Here is an 8,570-nt window from a genome sequence, read left to right on the forward strand (position 1 = left end):
AACCTGTCCGGCTGATCGGCATCAATCCGCACCTCAACTAATTCTTCAACTGCCTTGTCTTCTACTTTGGTGCCAACATCATCCAAGACACTCTGGTCCTCCGGTCCCTCGATCATTTGAACGAATCCTTTGGCAGCCCGGCTCCCGTTGACCGCCACGAAGCACTGCTTGGACATGACCTGATCACCCCAAACCTCCTCGATTGCCCCCATAGCCGAGGGGAATCTCATCACCTGGTGGTAGGTCGATGCTACAGCTTGCATGGCGTGAAGCCATCCTCTTCCAAGGATAAGGTTGTACGTTGAAGGCACTTGTAGCACCCAAAACTCCACTTGCTGGACCACGGATCCCGCTTTGACCGGCAGGATAATCTTTCCCAATGGCCACTCCGGCTGCGAGTTAAATCCAACCAGTGGCGAAGCGGCCGGTGCCAAGTCTGTCTCACGAAGTTTGAGCTGTTTGAACGCATCATAATACATGATCTCGACCGAGCTTCCCTGATCGATCAAGATCCGTCTAACATCAAATTCTTTGACGCGTAGTGTTACGACAAGAGCATCGTTGTGCGGCGTCTGGATACGCTCTAAATCCCTTGAGGTGAAACTGATCACGTCTTTCTCCTCTGTCTTCCCCCTTTTGATGGCAGGCTGTACTGACAAAACTTCCCTCATGTGCTCTGCCTTCTTGATCATGCCCCGGAGTTCGCAGACACGCTCCGGTTCCACGATGCCGTGGATGACATTAATGACTCCTTGTGGTGGTGCATCTCGGTCGTCCTGTCCCCTGGGATCAACCGGAGCCTGATTTGGTTTCACTCCGCCATCAATGTAAAGGTCCAGATGCCCGGCCGCAACCAATTCTTCCAAATGTTGTCGCAAAGGCAAACAATCCTCAGTCCGGTGGCCCCTCTCCCGGTGAAACGTACAACGATACCGCGGGTTGTACCCCTTTTGTCCATCGCCCAACTTAGCAGGAAACCGAACATACTCCTCGTCTCGGATTTCGCTAAGTATGCGATAGATTGGAATCTTAAAGACCGTGGTTATGCCAGTCCTTGCCTTCATTCTCCTGTTTGCGTCCTCAACGTCATCACGGGGGTAGTCATCCCGATCATTCCGACGTCCTCTACCCCGGTTTTTTCGATTTGAACCTCGGTCTGATTCCTCTGCCCGGTCATTTGAGCGGCTGGACTCTTGCCCAACTGCGTGCACCTTGCCTGCTGTCTTCTTGTCTGTTCCGACCGGAGTGGCCTTCACGGTGGAAGCCGACGCATCATCCTCTACTCGGATGTGCTCGTTGATGCGCTGCATGAGCTGGCCCATGGAAGTCGGTTGGTGCATGGTAAGCGAGTCCCGCAGTCTATGTCCGACCGGGAGACCGCGCTTGTACTGCGTGATAGCAAGGTTGACCGGGCAGTCTAAGATCTCGTTGAAGGTTTCCCAATACCTTGAATTGTACGCCTTCAGTGTGTCGCACGGTTCCATCTTGACACTCAGCAAGTGATCAACTTCCTTTGGTGTTTTTGTGTTGGTTTTGAAGCGCGTAACAAACGCCTCGGCCAACTGATGCCACCTTTGTATACTCCCTTCCGGCAACCTCTCGAACCACTTTAAGCCCAGCTCGCCTAAACTTGACGGGAAGATTAGGCACATAAGTCCGTCATTGCGCCGATGTCCGGCCATAACCTGTCGGAAGTGGCTCACATGCATGTACGGATCGGTCTTCCCGTCGTAAAGTGTGAACTTAGGCTGATGGAAGCCCGCTGGAAGCGGCGTTGTTTCTATTTCCAGGGAGAAAGGAGTGGCATTCAACCTTGCCAAGTCTGTATCTTCGAATATCGGCACTGCCTGGCGGGGTGGAGGCATTCCGACCTCCTCACTGGCATGAACCCCGTAGGAGAGCCGCTGGAAAGCAGGTATTCTCTGAGCTTCGCGCCGGCGAGCCCGCTCCCTTAATACTGCCCGTAAGTCCTCTGACTGAGCTGAATAAGAATACCTCGACGTCGTCGCCGGACGTGAGGGTTTGTAGGTGCTGTCTTGCGCGCTGGACTTTTCTGCACGCACGTCGGAATCACCAACCTGGTAACTTCTGGTAATAGATATGGACTGAGTATGTCGTTGGCTCTGTCCGCCTGAACGGCGGGATAGGGTGCGCTCACTGTGGTCTCCCACTCCAGCTACACCTTTCCCTTTGACATGCCGTTTAAGATCCTCCATCTCCGCCGCCATCCGCCTGATGACAGCGTCTTGGTCCCTTAACTTGCTTTCCAGTCGCCTGGCGTGTGAGTCTCTCCGCCGGTGACCGTCTGGACTCCGTGAATGCCCATGACTCCTTCCGCGCTTATCCCGCGCGTCTCCTGACTGTCCTCCAGTGGGCGTCCCCAACTCAGCCATTGGATGGACGGCAGGTGGTCCCTCTCTCCTTCGGGTATACTCCGGGGTGGCTCCATCGATGGCGGACAACGGGAACTCGTCGTTGTTCGCCATGGACGGCGATCAGATGAACCTGGAAGACAAGGTTTTGTCTGTCAAGATTCCCACAGACGGCGCCAATTGTACGGGGAGCAAATATTCCGGCGTGCCCGTATTCCTTTCTTCCGAGCTCCGTCGATGTCCGATCACCTGCGAGTCAATAAGGATGAGCTACCCGGCGGTGTGTGGCCGGAAAAACCCTCCGACGGTCAAGTTAGCACACACCTTAGAGGGAATAGAGAGAAGGGAGAGAGTGTTTGAGTGTAAGGATTTTCTTACACAGTGTTCGTCTGTCGCGTATGGGGGGCGCAGACAGGCTTATATACCTTCTGTGCCCCATATCCACTCCCTGTCATCTCCTGACACGTGGCTCTGCTATCCCATCTGTCAGCTTAAACCATGCCGTTCATCACCTGCTCTCAACTGCCTGCCAGCATAGCTGGAGCTCGGCAGCCGAGCTGCCCTACCTCGGTCATACCATGCTTCATACCTTAAGCGCCCGACCGGATAACCGAATGAAGGACCGGGCTAGGCGGCATCTCGGCAAAGCTTAGCCCGGGATCCTCCTTTGGTCGGTCTTCTCGCCGGTCAGTCAACTACCTCGGCTGACCGCGCCTTTCCGAGCGCCGGCCTCTCGGTCTGTCCGATCTCGTCAATCCTCGGACCGAGCATCCTGGTCTGCACGGTTCGGGGCAGCACATAGTCCAAACTCTGCCCGGCCCAAGTTCTGGTAGCCCATCTCCGGGTGAACAGTCGATCACCTCGGCCCACTGCTCTGCTGGGCCCCCAACCTGTTCGGTTTATACCTCGGCCCAACGCCGGAGCATAAATCACCCTCTCAGTTATAATTGATTAGGGTGTACCATAAGAAAAATATATACATTTTATTTAGTGCTTAATATGTGTTGTTCTTATTAGTAAATTCACATTAAGATATAATAAGAATTAAAATTTTAAAACTTGAGTTAGGTGTATTGTGATGATTTTTGGATTCAAGTATAATGACCCTTTTCATTAATGTTGTGTATGGTTGAGGAATTTGGAAATGGATTTGGAAAGGAAAAGGAAAAAGATAGGCAAAATGTGAATGGAATGTACTTATATTTCACTTATTTTCATACATATTTTCTCTCTCCGTTTCCATTTCCAAATCCTTTCTCAAATCATTCAACTAAACACAGTATAAAAGAAACTTATTCCTAAACTCCATTAGTGGCCCAAATATTTTTGAGGCCTTGGGCCCAATATCAAAATAAGGTTTATTGTTCTAGGCTTTTAGATGATTAGAGTTTTTGGTGGAAAAAAAATTTTGAAATTATTTGATGAATCCCAAGCAATGAATTAAGTGGACTAAAAATTAGGTCGACTTTGCTAAACTGCTATCCATCAGTCTTGTGGGGACTTTTTCCACAGTTGGAGAAAATTCTTAATGGTCCATCCAACATAAACAATAATGTTATGGGCGTAAAAAGTGTACAACAAAATTAAGGTGTAATCAAAATTTGAACCACATTTTAATTTTTTATTTTGTATATACTTCTATGATTTTTTTTATTTTTATTTTTTTGCACATATTATATGGCGACATAATAGGTTGCACAAATGGCCATTTAGGGTGAGAAACATTGCCTAACACAAGTCCAAGGCTAAAGGTACAATTACAAAACAACAAAAATCAGAAGTGTTTGGATGTTGAAATCAAAAGTGGTTTTTCATCAAGAGTTTCTTTTAAATTTTTGTAATTTATAGTAATTGCTTGTTTATGGGCTTGACTCACACCTAGGGCAAACTTCATGGTACAAGCCTAGCACTGATTGAAAGACACTAATTTAGTTTATGGATGGACCTTGTCGAATCTTTTTTCTTCTCACAATTTTGTAAATAATATGGTCCATGATAATTTTGTCAAGGTTCCCATAATTATCTCAAATTCCAATTTAACAATCGGGAAAATAATGTTAACATGAGAAAGGGGGATTCTATTTACACCAAAAAAATCATTAAGTACTCCCAATTTCTAAGTACACCTTACTTAATTATTTAAAATTTTATTTTACTCTCATTACACCCTATTATTTTTTCCAAATTACCCTCAAGGTAAACCCAAATAATAAATAATAAACAAACTAAAAAGACTAAATTATTTCAAAAACTTTTCAATATAGAAAATAATTCTCAAATACAGAAAAAAAAAAAAAACAAACTTATAAGCATATAAGCATTATAAATACAGAAATTGTGAAACCCCTTTATGTTTTCCAGTAACTTCACAGTTCATTCATGATGATCTAATCACAATTATCAATTCAGAAAATATCTTAATTTGTTAATATTTGGACTGAACAATATTGCAAAGCTTTGGTGAATAAAAACATAGCCATAGAATAAAATAATTGAGGAATATGCGCGAAGAAAATAATAGAAAATGAAAGTTTTTTATTTTTTTTTTTCAAAACAAACATAAAGTTCAACAAAGAAAGAGTAAAAAGGATAGAAAAAAAAAAGGGAAAATCGGTTTAAGGTCCCTATCCAACTTTTAGTAATGGATTAGGTCCACAATGTGTTCTTTTGTAGCCTAAGGTCCCTCAATGTTATTTTAGAGTGTAAAATACCTGTCTTACCCTTGTTTATAATATACGTTGTTTTCAATTTGGCAGCTAAAGATCATATTGATATTTTGTGGGAGATTACGTGAGGATGAATTTGACGATTCAGATTTTTGTGGAGATTTTCTAGGGTTTTGTAGGTGTTGAAATCCTGTTCGTTGTTTGTAGGTGTTGAAATCCTGTACGAGTTGAAATCATGTTCGTTGTTTGTAGGTGTTGATTGATCGTGTAGGAGTTGAAATCTGGTTCATTGTGTTTGATTTGATTTCATGTGGAGTTGAAATAGATAAGTTTTCAATTTTTGATTTGATTTGATCGTGTAGGTGTTGAATTAGGTTTTTGTTTTTAGTTTTGATCAATGTGAGAGAGACGAACTCAGTGTTGTTCTTTTTGATTTTTGAAGTTAATTTTTCATTATCTATTATTGATGAATTTTCGATGGAGTTGATTTTGATTTTTGGAGTTGCTTTTTCATTCTCTGTCAACATGGTTATGAGTTCCTTTTTGGTGCTCTGTTTTTCTGCGTTTTGTGCTCTGTTTTTTGTTCACTTTGCATTTTTTGTGTAGTGCAGAGAAAATTGCAGGTTTGTTACTATAATTGAACTCAAATCACAGAGAAAATTGTAAACTTGTAGTGCAGTGAAAATCACAGAGAAAATTGTAAGTAGGCAGAGAAATTTACAGACGTAGCAATAGAGCAGTAAATGTTTTGTTTTTTTTAAATTTTTTTTTGAATTAAGTGTTTTGTGAACATAACAGATTTTCTCTGTGATTTTTTTATGTGCTTGTGTTTAATATATTTTTGTCTCTTGATGTTAATGTGTTTTTGTTTTTGTTATATTGAAAGTGAATATAAGTTCACAAATTTCTCTGGACTTTTCTTTGTAGTCCAGAGAAAATCATATGATTGTATTACAAATGATAAGTATTACAAATTTCTCTGGACTTATATGTTGTGTTTTTATATGTTTGCACTTTTCAAAGTTTTCTGATATGTTTTCTTTGCACTTTTCATTTTTTTTTTTTTTTGCACTATTCATGGTTCTGGACTTTTCTTTGTAGTATAGAGAAAATCATAGGTTTGTTATTATAATCCAATGAAAATGACAGAGAAAATGTTAAGCTTGTAGTTGAGTGAAAATCACCCTTGAAGTTGGTGTCTTGATCTTGATGCTTATTGGTTCTTCAAGGTAGCAACAGAGAAAATTACAGAGAAAATTACCTTGACAGAGAAAATTACCTTGTAATCCCAGAGAAAATTACAAGGTAGCAATGATTACACAACAGAGAAAATTACAAGGTAGCAACATAAACATGACAGAGAAAATTACACGACAGAGAAATTTTGAGGAAATGGTGCATTGAACAAAATAAATATGCCATAGAAAATTAGACACAAGACATAAACATAAGTTCACAAATTTCTCTGGACTTTTCTTTGTAGTCCAGAGAAAATCATATGATTGTATTACAAATGATAAGTATTACAAATTTCTCTGGACTTATATGTTGTGTTTTTATATGTTTGCACTTTTCAAAGTTTTCTGATATGTTTTCTTTGCACTTTTCATTTTTTTTTTTTTTTTGCACTATTCATGTTTCTGGACTTTTCTTTGTAGTATAGAGAAAATCATAGGTTTGTTATTATAATCCAATGAAAATGACAGAGAAAATGTTAAGCTTGTAGTTGAGTGAAAATCACCCTTGAAGTTGGTGTCTTGATCTTGATGCTTATTGGTTCTTCAAGGTAGCAACAGAGAAAATTACAGAGAAAATTACCTTGACAGAGAAAATTACCTTGTAATCCCAGAGAAAATTACAAGGTAGCATTGAACAAAATAAATATGCCATAGAAAATTAGACACAAGACATAAACATAATGTGGCCAGAGAAAATTATAAATGCTGCCAAAGAAAATTAGACACACAAGTAAGAAAAGTAATTTGGCCAGAGAAAATTATAAATGCCAGAGAAAATTAGCCACACCAATAGAGTAGTAGCAAGCCAGAGAAATTTACAAAAACAAGAACACAAGAAGCTTCAATAAGAAGCCCCAAATGTACAGAAAGCAGTTCAATTTTGACAGTTGGAAGGAAAGCAACCCATCATCAGTTGGAAGCAAAGAAATTCTGGACTTCGCAGGAATTTCTCTGGATTCAACCCAGAGAAATTTCAAATTTCTCTGGTCCAGAATTTCTCTGGAACGATAAAACTCTGATTTTATCAATTTGTCATTGGTTTTGCTGCTGCTGATTCAATCACAATTTCCTGCACAAACAAATTAATAGTTCTTCTATGAGTTTGTGATAGATTTTCTTTAAACTTAATGGTATGAATTTCTCTGGGTTGAATCCAGAGAAAATTCAAATTTCTCTGGGTTAAATCCAGAGAAAATTCAAATTTCTCTGGATTACTTTAAGCCTTCCTCTACTGCTGCCTCTTCCTCAAGCTTCTTTTTCCAATATTCTTCAAGTAGGGGTCCAAATATTGCTTTTCCAGAAAAAACTCCAATTCTACTAAACCCAAAAAATCAAAAGACGTTATATTCAACACTCAGAGAAATTTTGAACCTGAAGATGTTATATTCAACACTGGATATATATATATATATATATATATATGTGCTGACATTGTATATATATATATGTATGTATCATATATATATATATATATATATATGTTTGCAACCATAGATAAGATAACCAAGAGTGACTATTTGATTATGGTTGCAAATGGTCTTAATTGATTAATTATCATATATATACTAGTCAAGACAGTAAGCAACAAATTGTATATATATATATATATATATGTATGTATCATATATATATACATCTATTAAATTTTTTTGAAAAGAAAAAATAATAATGCATACATGTCGAAGAAGATCTGGAGTCGAGAATCGAAGCTCTGATCAATGACTTGAGACCAATACTCGTAAAGCTCATCTCTGCTGATCTTGTCAACATTCAACTCATTTGAAGATGAACAGACGTAGGGTATTTTGGTCCAAGAAATTGATAAAATGCGTGGGTATTTTGGTTAGGGACCTGAGGCAGTATTACATTTTTTAATGTCCTTTATGCAGAAAATTGTTATTATTAGGGAGCTTAAAAAAAAAACCCCTTTAAAGTAATCTAATTAATGTATTATTTTGTTTTATTATTATTTGTAGCAAATGCTATTATTTAAATTATTTGATTATATTTGTGTAGTATATTTAATACTCATAATTTGATTACACGACTGGAAAATTAGATTCTAATACTAATTTAAAAATACAGCAAAATAAAACAATAGAAAGTAATTGTGAAAAAAATAAATATATCACAATTCAGTTTGGAGCCATAACCAAAGCTTTCAAATTGAGAATCAAATTGATTTGAACAATTTTTCCATCATTTTCAAAACTAGATCTAGAATCAAAATCAATAAAAAAAACTATACTAAATCGACAATTTGGACGAGACTGGATCAGTTTACCTGTTTTACC

General features: G+C 39.4%; 1 long non-coding RNA gene across 1 annotated transcript; it reads right to left on the reverse strand.

Annotated features, from left to right (window-relative positions):
- Positions 1 to 7,041: 7,041 nt before the first annotated feature.
- Positions 7,042 to 8,187, reverse strand: LOC145822580 (uncharacterized). Its single transcript, XR_014364046.1, has 2 exons — positions 7,953 to 8,187; positions 7,042 to 7,345 (listed from the first exon to the last, which is right to left on the reverse strand). It is a non-coding gene; the product is annotated as an uncharacterized LOC145822580 (long non-coding RNA).
- Between the last annotated feature and the right edge of the window lie 383 nt (positions 8,188 to 8,570).

The sequence above is a fragment of the Camellia sinensis genome, chromosome 3 (genome assembly GCF_055761805.1).
Source record: "Camellia sinensis isolate YWXY chromosome 3, ASM5576180v1, whole genome shotgun sequence".
Classification (NCBI taxonomy): Eukaryota; Viridiplantae; Streptophyta; class Magnoliopsida; order Ericales; family Theaceae; genus Camellia; species Camellia sinensis.